This window comes from Monodon monoceros, unplaced genomic scaffold (genome assembly GCF_005190385.1).
Source record: "Monodon monoceros isolate NGI ecotype Baffin Bay Population unplaced genomic scaffold, NGI_Narwhal_1 Super_Scaffold_20, whole genome shotgun sequence".
Classification (NCBI taxonomy): Eukaryota; Metazoa; Chordata; class Mammalia; order Artiodactyla; family Monodontidae; genus Monodon; species Monodon monoceros.
The window spans coordinates 74,900,199-74,913,102 of NW_021703777.1; positions in this window are offsets into that span (position 1 = coordinate 74,900,199).

Here is a 12,904-nt window from a genome sequence, read left to right on the forward strand (position 1 = left end):
ACAAGCAGTTCGGCTCGTGAAATTTAAAGATAAGAGTGGCAGAAAACGAGTCCCTGGGGGAAAGAAGGTGCCAGATCCTTTATGGTTTAGCTTTTCTTTTCTTTTCTTCTTCTTTTTTTTTTTTGATAAAAATAATAATTATGTAGCGATGTAATATCATCAAATAAGAGATGACTACGAAAACACAGAGGCCCAAAAGAAATTAATATTTTAAATATTCATGCCTGCAAAAGATTGGAGATGACCTAAATGTCCACCAATAGAGGATTGGTTAAATAAAGTTTGTATATACACGAATGAAAAACTATACAGCTATTTAAAAAGAATGAGGCAAAAATCTAGAGTGTCCTAGATCAGATTCTCTAGAAAGAAAAGCTAACAATTTATTTGGGTGGTACAAGCCCAGGATGGTAAGGGTGAAGCTAATGGGAAGTAAGGCAAGAGAAGGTGCAGTGCTATGTGTTCAACGAATTGCAAGGGGCACAGCGTTTCACTCAGCAGGTGGCTTATAGGTAGGAACCATCTCAGAGTAGTCCATGGAGGAGAGAAAGGAGGGAGAAGTTACTGCTTGCTCCTTCCATTTCTTGTTTCTAATTGGTGGAGGTTTACACTCCCCAGTGATGTCATCTGGCCCTTGGCAGCACCCAGGAAGCTGGGCCATGTGCCTCGCAGGTGTGTTTCATCCAGGTCCCAAAGTGGGGGGCAACTAGTCTCAGGAGGAGACCAACCAAGACAGAAAGGAGGAGCCCGTTGAGGAATTTTAAAAGGCATATAAAGATTTTTATCCCAACTAATATATTTCCTGGCTATAAAGTCTAGAAACATAGATGTATTATTTTATCATATATTATATATTTTATCTTTTAAAAAGTGTATTCCTTATGTTTCTAGACTGAATGGTCACCCTATATTTTAGTATAAAACAGGCTCCAAAATGTGCTCTAAATAAAAGACAAGGTACAGGACTTCCCTGGTGGCACAGTGGTTAAGAATCCGCCTGCCAATGCAGGGGACACAGGTTCGAGCCCTGGTCCGGGAAGATCCCATGTGCTGTGGAGCAACTAACCCCGTGCACCACGACTACTGAGCCTGAGCTCTAAAGCCCGCGAGCCACAACTACTGAAACCCACGCGCCTAGAGCCCATGCTCCGCAACAAGAGAAGCCACCTCAGTGAGAAGCCCGCGCACCTCAACGAAGAGCAGCCCCCGCTCTCAGCAACTAGAGAAAAGCCCGTGCGCAGCAAAGAAGACCCAACGCAGCCAAAAATAAATAAATAAATATATTAAAAAACCCCAAGGTACAGAACAGCATGTACAATATGCTAACATTGGTTCAAATAAAGAATATATGTATGTTTATTTCTGCATAGAATTTCCCTGGAGGGAGACATGCGAAACCGATAGCAGCATTTGTCTTCAGGGAGACAAACTGGGTGATTGTGGGATTAAGAGGAAAACTCCCTTTTTACCATATACCTTTTGGTGCATTTCTAAGTATGTACCATGTCAGACTATTATTTACTAATGTAAAAACTTACATTATACTGAGAAAACCGTTGTTAACGTTAGGAAGATCACACCGGAAGTAGTAAAGAGGATTCTGAAGGAGATCATTTCACTCAACAATTATAGCTGAGCATCAGGGTACCTGGATGGACGTGGCAGTGAAGGCGGCAGACCCTGCCCCTGCCTAGACAGAGTTTACGATCTAAGAGAGAGGACAGTTAGACAAGAGGTAAGGCAACCACATGGGCTCTGGAACCCTAACCAGGTGAAGACAACAAATCCTTGCTCTGAGTGCACAGTCCTTAGTGCCGAAGCAGCTTTTTATTCCTGTGGCAAACCTCCCACATAGCATGCCTCCGTTTCTCAATTTTATATTGTTGATGTAGAGCTAGAACAGAGGTGCACACATTTTTCTGTAAAGGACAAAGAGTAAATATTGTAGGCTTTGCGGGCCACACTGTTTCTGTCATAACTTCTCAACTCTGTTGTTACAGCACAAAGCAGCCGTGGCCAATACCTAAAACATGAGCATGGCTGTGGTCCAATAAAACGATTGGAAGTTTTGCAAGTCTATTGGCGGTTCCAATAAAATTTTGAATGTCATATAATTTTTATGTGTCATAAAATATTATTCTTCTCCTGATTTTTATCCAACCCTTTAAAAATGTAAAATCCCTTCTTAGCTTGAGGGGATTGTTTAACTGATAGGGGTTCAAGGGAGACTTCCAGCGGGCGGGGGAAGGGTCTGGTAATGTTTCTAGTTTTGACCTGGATGATGGTTACATAGATGTGTTTACTTTGCAAAAATTAATCAATTATGGTTTGTTAATCTTTCTCTGTATACATAATTTTTTCAATTAAAAGGTTTACTTTGAAAAAGGAAAAAAAAAAATCCCTTCTTAGCTTGGAGGTGGTACAGAAACAGGCAATGGGCTCTATTTCACTTGTGGGCTGCGGTTTGCTCACCCCTAAGTCAAAATATAGCTCCCATGTTCAAATTCCAATTCTGTTCCTGTAAAATCTCAGCACCTCTCCAAACCGTTAGCTGGCTCTAGGAGCTAGCTCTGCTGGTCTACTAAACCTTTATGGTTCTGCTGCTGTTGGCTTGATTTGCATTTCATTTTGGTTTAACTAATTTGCATTTGTTCTCCCTAACTCTGCCACTCTTATTCTTGCCACATTGTGTGCTGATTTGTAATGTCCTGCACGGCAATACAGGTCATGAAAGAAGATGTAATTCTTTTGTGACTGCTGGTTAATTCATTTCTGGACATTAGAACCACTTTTATGAGCCCCACACCATAAGCCATATGGAATATTATTATGTGTTCCCTAGAGCTTCTGTTATTGCCATCTGTCTGTGACTTCCTGTGTGGTTCCTCTGGCAGCAAGGAAATCATCCATCAAAACGCTTCTATAAAGTAAGTTTTAAAAACCCAGTTCTAAATAACATCTGCCTCTGAAATCAGATGTATATTTTCAAGGCTTAAACGTTTGAAGCACATTAATAATGACCCCTATTGTGGAGCCGCAGTAGAAAATTATAAGAGTGTATTGTAGTCCGTCACCCGGGTAACATCCAGATACAAGCACTGCCAACGCTGCAAAACCCTCCACAAGTAAATCTCTAAAATCTCCCATTTTGAGGACTCTCACATGTTAGTCAGACCTTGGCATTCTGCCTAAACTAGGCCTCTGTTCTTAAACACACCCAGAGTTTTCCACTCTTAACAGCAGTTGTTGTTTTTGTTCATTTTGTTGTTGTGTCCCTAGTATTTAATACAGCATGGAGCACTTAGTAGGAGTTAAATGAATTTGTGTTGATCTGAACCGAAATGTTGAATTACACCCCGTGAGTTTCTAGGTTATATCTCCACCAGTATCAATGACAGGGTTTTCACTCAGTGACACTGGTGATTGTTTGCAAAGAAAATGAATTGTCTGTTATGTTGTCTTGGTGGCTGATTACGAATGTATATAAAATGCACATTTATATTAAGAATGTGAATGAGATATTCAGAGTAAAGAAGTTTTAGATCTTCAGATGAATGCATAGTACAGATTGCTCAGGATCACCAAATGTGGATGAAAGTGTCTTGACCTCTCAGTGAGATCTTGGTTTAAACACTCGCTTTTGACAAGCTCTAAAAATATTAAAAAACAAACAAACATAGGAAAATACCCTCCTACCATCTTGGGTCTATTTTAGTCTCTGTGAAACAAGAACAATCATCCCTGCACCGGGGAATACAGATGTGAAAAGAAAGACAAGTAATTTTTAAAGGCAAACAAATGAGTGGCACACGTAAGGAGAGTGCAGGAGTACGCCTCAGCTTGAGTGGGTTTAAGAATCAGGTGGAAGGCATGTTATACATGCAGATTCCTGCATCCCACCAGAGAGATTCTGGTGTGATAGGTCTGGGTTTGGGCAAGGGACTCTATGGATTTACTAAAGTTCCTAGGAGATTCCAATGCAGGTGGTGCATGAAACAGGCTGTGAGAATACCGACTTATGGTTTAACAGGGAAGATAGAAAAGAAAATCAATAATTAATTTCAGATCCCCCAAATAAGTCTGCTTAGTTTGTTCAAGCGGTGTTCACAGGCTGTGGGAAACCAGTGAGATGACGAGATTGAGAAGGGTACAACAGTGGTACAAGGGGTGTGTTCTCCCCTTACTTCCCACATTTCCTGTCCTTTCCACTGGTGACTCTAATCCTAGGTTTCTTTCCAGAGTTGGCATATTTGTTAGGATTCAGTTGGGTTCTGTGTGTTACCAAAAAAAAAAAAAAAAAAAGGCAGTGCTTACACAAGGTAGAAGTTTATTTTTCTTACTTGAAAACAAGATCCAGAGTTAAGTGGTCTAGTGTTGGGATGGTGGCTTCACTAAGTTGCTAAGGATCTGCCAGGAGACTTTTAGTTCTCCATGCTATCATCCTGAGGGTGTGGGACCCTCAACCTCATGGTCCAAGATGGAAACTATAACACCATCAGTCACAGCATCGTTCCAGGCAGTGAGATAGAGATAAGAAAGAGTAAAGGGAGAACCAGCTATCCTTTAAGGAGGCTTCCTAAAATTTGTCAGGCCTTTCTGTATATATCTCATTGGCTAAAACTTATTCATATTGGCTCACCTAGCTGCAAGGAATGCAGAAATGTATTGGTTATTCCCCAGGCATCTATATGCCAAGATAAAGATCAATGTTTCTACTAGTAAGGAATAAGGGGAGAATGAATGATGGGGTAGGCAACCAGAAATATCAGGTCTAGGTGGGATCCTGGGGCTTGAAGATTGTTTCACTGGGCCTGGACCTCTGGCCACAATGACTCCTGCTGCTGCGTGATGTTGAAGCACCCTAAGAACTGACACAGCAGAGAAAATCCGGTGGTGCTGGTAAGTAACTGGTAGAGGACTATATATAGTTCAGGGGTTGCCAGACACAGGTTTTCTAAGTTCGTGGCATATGAGTGCCCTCTGCCCTCTGTCTTCTAAAGTTCATTTCCCTCACTGTACTCACATCTATAAGAGATACAGAGACAACACTTCTGAACAGAATTCACGTTCCAGACTTGAGACTAAATAGCCTATAACTCTCAGTAACTTGGCTGCTAAATGCTTTTGTTTTTATTGCTCTAAAACTCAGGTAATTTCTGATTTAGCTATACCTCCCTCATACAATTGTTTTGCTTAACAAATGATGTATGTGAAGTGCTTTTAAACTTTAGGGCCAGATTCACATGTATATTGTTTTGAAAAAATATCCATCAAATGTAGGCTAAAGATAATGAAAGTAGTTTGGATTATTTAAATTGGGTTCATACACCTAAAAGTTTAATTTAGAATTTCCCATTAGGAGGTTATGTGAATAATTAAAATTTCTAATTTAACCTGAAGGAAATTTCTCCTACTGAATTTTTAATGAAATATCTAAACTATGGCTGTCTCAGCTACTGCCCCCAGTTCTTCCTGATTCATGTAGCTTACTAGCACGAGAAATCATCTCTCTCGAAACTGTTCGTTCTTGAGAATCTTCTCATTTCTTCCTTACATCAAATTCAGATACTTTATATTGATTTATCTTTTAAAAAGCTTTATTGAGGTATAATTGACATACAAATAACTTCACATACTTAATGTATACATCGTGATGAGTTTGGACATAGTCAAACACCCATGATGCCATCACCAAAATCAAGGTACTAAACCTATCTATTACCTCCAAAAAATTCCTTGTTTTCTTTTCTGGGTTTGAGTGTGTGTGTGTGTGTGTGTGTGTGTGTGTGTGTGTGTGTTAAGAAGTCTTGACATGAAATCTATCCTCTTAACATATTTTAAAGTGCACAATACCATATTATTAACTATAGGTGCTATGTCGTACAACAAGATCTCTAGAATGTATTCATCCTGCATAACTGGAACTTTACAAGACGGCTCAGAAACTAGCTGAGCAACTGTCTGCTCATTGTTTATCTCAGCGTACTTCCGGTGAAGGTGTACATAGTGCTAAAACAGTCTCAGAGAAATTGAGCCTCAAGGTTCAGACTGCTGCTTTATTCCTACAGACCCCTAAGCCCTTATGTTAACAAGTCCCTGGGCTTGGCTCCATATAAGGACCCAGGTTTGTAGACTAAGGTGAGGGATGCACTGGCATTCTTGCCTTGCCTGTAAGAATCTCCCCTCATCCAAACTGTGCTCATTTGCCAAAGCTCAGCACAAATACCACACTCTCTATTAAACCAAAAGTGATTTCTTTCTCTTCTGAGTCATGAGACTAATTTATGGCTTTCTTGTGGCACCTACCTTACTCTGATGTGACTTATAGTGGTTTGTATATGTATCATTTCTCCAGTCGACTGTAAACAGTGAGCAGAGACTGTGCCACACATCTCTGTGTCTCTTGCAGCCCTGAGCACAGAGCCCAACTCATGCTTAAGGAACAGAACCTGGACTTATGCTGCAGGCTTCATCCACCTTTCATTCATTCAGCAAGTAACCATTAAGCACCAACCATGGGTCAGGCCCTCTGATGTGTATGGGTGACATAGCAGTGGACAAAAACCACGTCACTCTCTAAATGGAGTCCCCTTCTAGAAGCTCTAGACAGGCACTGAAGACATAAGTAATGAGAAATGCTTTACAGAGGCTTGAGAGAGAGAGATGTGAGAGGGAGAGAGCCATCCTTTGGACTGAGTGTTGAATGAAGTCCTCCCAGAGGAGGACATTTGAATGGAATCTAAGGATGCGAAGGAAGCTACGTCTTCAAGAACCGGTGGCAAGAGAGTTCCAGATAGAGGGAACCGAAAGTGCCTAGAGCCAGGAGAGCACAGGAAGTGGAAAGGGGACCAACATGGCTAAAATGGAGTAAACAAGGGAAAGCAGGGGAGGAGATTTTAACCACCACATTTTGGACTCTAGTTCAGATGCCATATTGCAAAACACCTTTGTTCAAACATATAACCACTGATACTTGAGAAGCTAATGTATATTTCAAAAATAAGTTAACTGGAGAATATGGTACCCACCATCAGTTGATAAGAAAGTTTTGTCAGTTTTAAAGACAGGTTCCTTCCTGTTGCATTATATTTTAGAATATAATATTATTTTAATTATATAATAACCGGATTAACTGTCTAACAAGCCAAGACCCTATCAATAGTTACAGTATGAAGAAACATTTTCAGGACTCAGCTTGCCCTCGGTATATTTCCGCGTGTCACACTACACCAGATGTTGTTCCATATTGTCACTTCAGTTTTAATTAACTGTGGGGAGTGGTGGCGCTAGTTGGAATTAGTTTATTAATGCAAATTTTCCTTTATTGTGTCAAAAGCCTACTGGTGCAGATCATCTGAGTGTGACTAACTGCTTCAAGGAGTGTGCTGCTCACAACGCCGTTGGCAACCATGCTGATCTGTGAGCTAGTGTTTCATCCAAAGATAATATAAATTTAGCTAAAATTTTACAGAATAACTTATTAACACTGGCTGCTAATGAAGCACTGAGATGAATTATTTTTGGCAAGAGTTAATACATATCTTGAGCTTACTAAAATTGCTTTCACATCTCTATTCCATTTCTGTCAACATACTTCTGTGACCCTGGTTTCTCTGCTATGCGTGTCCGTAAGACAAAATATAGAAGCAGTTTAACTCATCCTCAAGAAGTAATGCTGTTACCATCTAACCCGTATTGGCTATATTAACAAAAGGGAAGCAGCTCATTTTTCCCATCAGAGACTTCAAATATTGATATGCATGTAGGTGTTTGTTCAAAATGTTTGTTCATTTACACAGAGGTGTTTAACAGAAGAAATCATTGTTTCCTTCATCACGTTTCTGGCTGTGATTGCAGCGACCAGTGTGAGCAGGGGCTGCAAACTTTCGGGAGTGGGCAGAAGGATGAGGTGACATATAAACTGAATCCAGTCAAGTGGGCCATGTAACACCTTCTTTCCTTGAAGTTGAAGAGTTATTGCCCAGAAACTTCAAATGGGCTCAGAATGTAAGGACAAACAAGCAAACAAACAAAACCAGAAAAAGATAGAGAGAGAGAGAGTATGTCCTGTCTGGGTCACCAACAAAATCCCAGGCAGCAGACCAGTCGGGTCATTTGACAATCTCGAGCAAAGCAAAGACAACAACTTCAAAAATTGTATGAAAAGGTAGTCACTCTTGGGCTTCCCTCGTGGCGCAGTGGTTGAGAGTCCGCCTGCCGATGCAGGTGGCACGGGTTCGTGCCCCGGTCCGGGAAGATCCCACATGCCGCGGAGCGGCTGGGCCTGTGAGCCATGGCTGCTGGGCCTGTGCGTCCGGAGCCTGTGCTCCGCAACGGGAGAGGCCACAACAGTGAGAGGCCCGCGTACCGCAAAAAAAAAAAAAAAAAAAAAAAGGTAGTCACTCTTTCCTTTCAAATTATGAAGAACATGAAGACATTTCTTAGTGGGTAAGCATCTCTCATCCTTGGGAAGATTTAGAATTAAGAAGAGAAATGTTCAAGAGAATGAAGCACTTAGTGCTAATATTTATTAAGGTGGAAGGATCAACACATGTTTGGGAGGAATTCAGGGTCACCACCCTTCTCCACCTCTCTCTCCCTTCGGGTCAGAAGGATATCTTGTGGCCCTGGAGTGAGTAAGAGCTTCAGCTTCAGATTTGAATGAATGTGGGACTTAACCCTACCACCATCACTTCCAGAGGTGTGATCTGTAATAAGTTCTTTGCTTCTCTAAGCCTCAGTTTTCTCATCTATATAATACTCCTCACCTGAGAGCATTGTAAGGATTAGAGAACACATGCAGAACATTGGTACAGAATAAGTGCTTGGTACAGAGCAGTGGTTCATTATCTGTTGCCGAGTAACAAACGACACCAAACTATTGGTGTTAAAACAACAACTTTCTGGATTCTGTGGACCAGAAATTCAAAAAGGGCAAAGCAGAAACAACTGTTCTCTTCTCTATGATGTCTGGGGTCTCAGTTAGAGCGACTCAAATTGGGGGTGGGTGGGTGCTAAATCGAATGGGGGGAGGCTTGAATCGCTGGAGCCGGAGGATCCACTTTCATGATGGCCTCTTTGCTCAAGTATCCAGTGCCTGGACCTGAGATGGCTGAAGAATGGGCCCAGCTAGGACTGTTCACTGCAGAGCTTACATACAGCCTCTGCACATGGCTTGGCTTCCTTAGAGCATGGCAACCTCAGGGTAGTCACACTTCTTACAGGCAGCTCAGAGCTATGAGTTAATATCAAAAGTTACTGTGGCAGTTTTAAAACATGGCCCCAAATTCTTGATACTCCTCTCATCAAGAAATCCCTGATGAGTCTTTTAAGAAAGGAACGCATGAATACCATAAAACCTCCCCAAATCTGTTATTTACTACATGAGTAATGCAGTAGTAGGAAGAGTGATAAATTACCAGAATTTCTTGAGGTGGGTAATGTATGAATTTGGGATTTGAAGATTTTACGTCTGGTCCCTAATTCTCCTCCGCTCATACTGATGCTTGGGTAGGTCTGTTCCAAGCCTCTGCCGGCCTCCTCCCGTCTTAGAGCTTCTGCCCCCTGGGGCAGCTTCTGCCCTTGCTCTGGTCGTGATGGCCACTGGTGAGCTCCTCGCCTGCCCCGGCATCCTCAAGCCTCCTGGCTACTGCTCTGACTCCTTCTCTGCCTTCAGTTGAGGCCGCCTGTATTCTTCTAAGGTCACAATAATGGGAGGCCGGGAAACACAGGTGACCTGTAGAGATTTGTGTGCAAGTGCAAAGAATGACGAGGAGGGTCCAGACTGTTCAGCCTTTACTGTAAGGTCAGCACCAAGTAAAACTGTGTATTTGTTTCTTAAAACGAAGGTATCTTGAAGACACTGAAGACTTTAAAAGCGCTATCACTGTGCAAATGCACACTCACATACATTTATATACAATGGTTCTCTTAAGAAGAAGGTCATTCACCCTATTGTTTTTTCTTTTCCTGGCAGGCATCACTGGCTTATGCACTAGCTAGTTAACCATTAAAGGGCCTTCCTGCTGTGGTTTATTCAAAGAGTTGAGGTGTCTCCCTCTCTGCCTACTGAACTCGCTGTGGATAGGAGATAATGAGGATGCGGCCAAGGTCATGGGCATTTGACACTGCTGTCTCCTGGTCACCCTGGGCATTCCTGGCTCTTTTTCAAGTGACTCTTTGTTGTTTAACCCAGAATAATCAGGAGGCCGAGTGGGCGAATCTGTGCAAACATCACCACATCTGAGGCGCACTCAGGCCCTGTGTAAGCAGCATCTAACGTCAGGAGATAATTGGGCAGTGGGGAACCTAGAATTCAAGGGGAATCTTTTCCCTGAGCTTTGCTTTTTTGTGTCCCCTTGGCAGGCATCCATTTTGCCTCTCAGCTTGTTAAGCGCCTGTATGCTGAGCCTATTTCTTTACCTTGTAATTTTTATGGCGATTATAATTGAGCTTAATAGAGTCTCCTGGAATCCTACAGGCTTTTTGAATGTTGTGTCTCCGTCTGAGGTTAGATTTAAGAGCTTCTTCCATATAAAGTTTTTACTTTAGGAGTTGTTCTGGAATTTGTTTGGAAACCACACACGGAGTCAGAATGAAAGCATTTAAGAACATCTCCCTAAACTGAATATGGTAGGAGAGCGAATGCAACCAAGGAACATGCTTGAGGGACAAGGTTTGATTGCTGTTCAGTAAATTTGGGGATTTATTCTGCTGAGTGGACTGTGCAGGCTGAGGGCAAAAACTGAGCTGCTTGGGGATTTCTAGAAGCTGCATGTATTGGATATGAATAGAGGATTGAGGGGCAGAGAATACAGAGAACAGACACCTGCTTGGGAGGACTTCTGGGAAGAGTCTGGAGACAGAACAGATAGAGTTAGCGGGGGAGCATGATTAAATGTAGCTGGGTGAGGTGTGATGTAAGCATCTCCTTAGCCGCTCCGTAAAATCTATAAAACGGATTTTTTTTTTTTTGCGGTACGCGGGCCTCTCACTGTTGTGGCCTCTCCCATTGTGGAGCACAGGCTCCGGACGCGCAGGCTCAGCGGCCACGGCTCACGGGCCCAGCCGCTCCGCGGCATGTGGGATCCTCCCGGACCGGGTCACAAACCCATGTCCCCTGCATCGGCAGGCGGACTCTCAACCACTGCGCCACCAGGGAAGCCCTATAAAACTGATTTTATAGTTAGATTTTTTTCACAAAATAACCTTTCAATTTTAGGTCAGTTTTAGATTTACATTTAGATTCAGATTACAAGAGAAAAGTTGTGAGACAAGTACAGCACATACCCTCCTCCAAACCCGGTTCCCCGAATAGTAATGTCTTACGTTAGTATAGTATATTTGGCACAATCAATGAGCCAAGGTTGATACGTTATTATTAACTAAAGTCCATACTTTATTTAGATTTCTTTTTTTAAAATTAATTAATTAATTAATTAATTATTTATTTTGCTGCGTTGGGTCTTTATTGCTGCGCGCGGACTTTCTCTAGTTGCGGCGAGCGGAGGCTACTCTTTGTTGCGGTGCGCGGGCTTCTCATTGCAGTGGCTTTTCTTGTTGTGGAGCACGGGCGCTAGGTGCGCGGGCTTCAGTAGTTGTGGTTTGCAGGCTTAGTTGCTCCATGGTATGGGGGATCTTCCTGGACCAGGGCTAGAACCTGCATCCCCTGCATTGGCAGGCAGATTCTTAACCACTGCACCACCAGGGAAGCCCTATATTTTGTTTTTTAACCTAATGTCTTTTCTATTCCAGGATTCCATCCAAGATCCCACATCACATTCATTGTCTTGTCTCCTTTGGCTCCTCTCGGCTATGACAGTTTCTCAGACTTTCCTTGTTTTTTATGACCTTGATGGGTTTTGCTTTAATTGAAATATAGTTGACTTACAATATTCTCTTAGTGGGGCTTCCCTGGGGGCGCAGCGCTTAAGAATCCGCCTGCCAATACAGGGGACACGGGTTCGATCCCTGGTCCAGGAAGATCCCACATACCGTGGAGCAACTAAGCCCATGCGCCACAACTACTGCGCCTGCACTCTAGAGCCCACGAGCCACAACTACTGAGACCATGTGCCACAACTACTGAGCCCGCACTCTAGAGCCCACGAGCCACAACTACTGCGCCTGCACTCTAGAGCCCACGAGCCACAACTACTGAGCCCATGTGCCACAACTACTGAGCCTGCACTCTAGAGCCCACGAGCCACAACTACTGAGCCTGCACTCTAGAGCCCACGAGCCACAACTACTGAGCCCACATGCTCTAGGGCCCACGTGCCTCAGCTACTGCTCCTCAGCATCATCTATTTAAACCTCATAAGAATCCTCAGAGATGATATTTTTACCTAGCACTGAGAGCTGTACCAAACAAGATGAAAAGGCTGGCGGATTTTCATCCTATTTGATAGACTGAAAAATGTGACTCTGGGGATTGGTAGTGATTCTCCTAGGGCTAAGCAGAGAGTACAAGCCTGGGAAGAAGCCCCAAGTTCTAGCTGAATAAGCAGATGTCTGGACATGGTGTGAGAATGTCCACTTCAGTGTAAAGTGATTACTCAGAGACCGCCAGTCAACGAAGACTGACACATTTGCAGTATAATGTGTGACCTTTCACAGGGAAATTGTTGAAGCTCAAATGCAAGTGGGAAGAATTGCTCAAACATATTTTTCTTGCTCCTATTATATGCTTACATTTATTTGTTGGAAAATCCACCAATTGCTTTGTGGATTTGTTGTTGTTCTAGGGTTTCTTTATGATCTTAGCATTTAACAAGTTGATACAAGCTTGATTTCCATTTATGAAATCAAGCAAGTAAACTGAGAGTAATTCACTTGAATTCTTGACTATAATATTTTTTTACTTGATTGTAATTATCTCTTGTTACTCTCCAAGTCCCTTTGG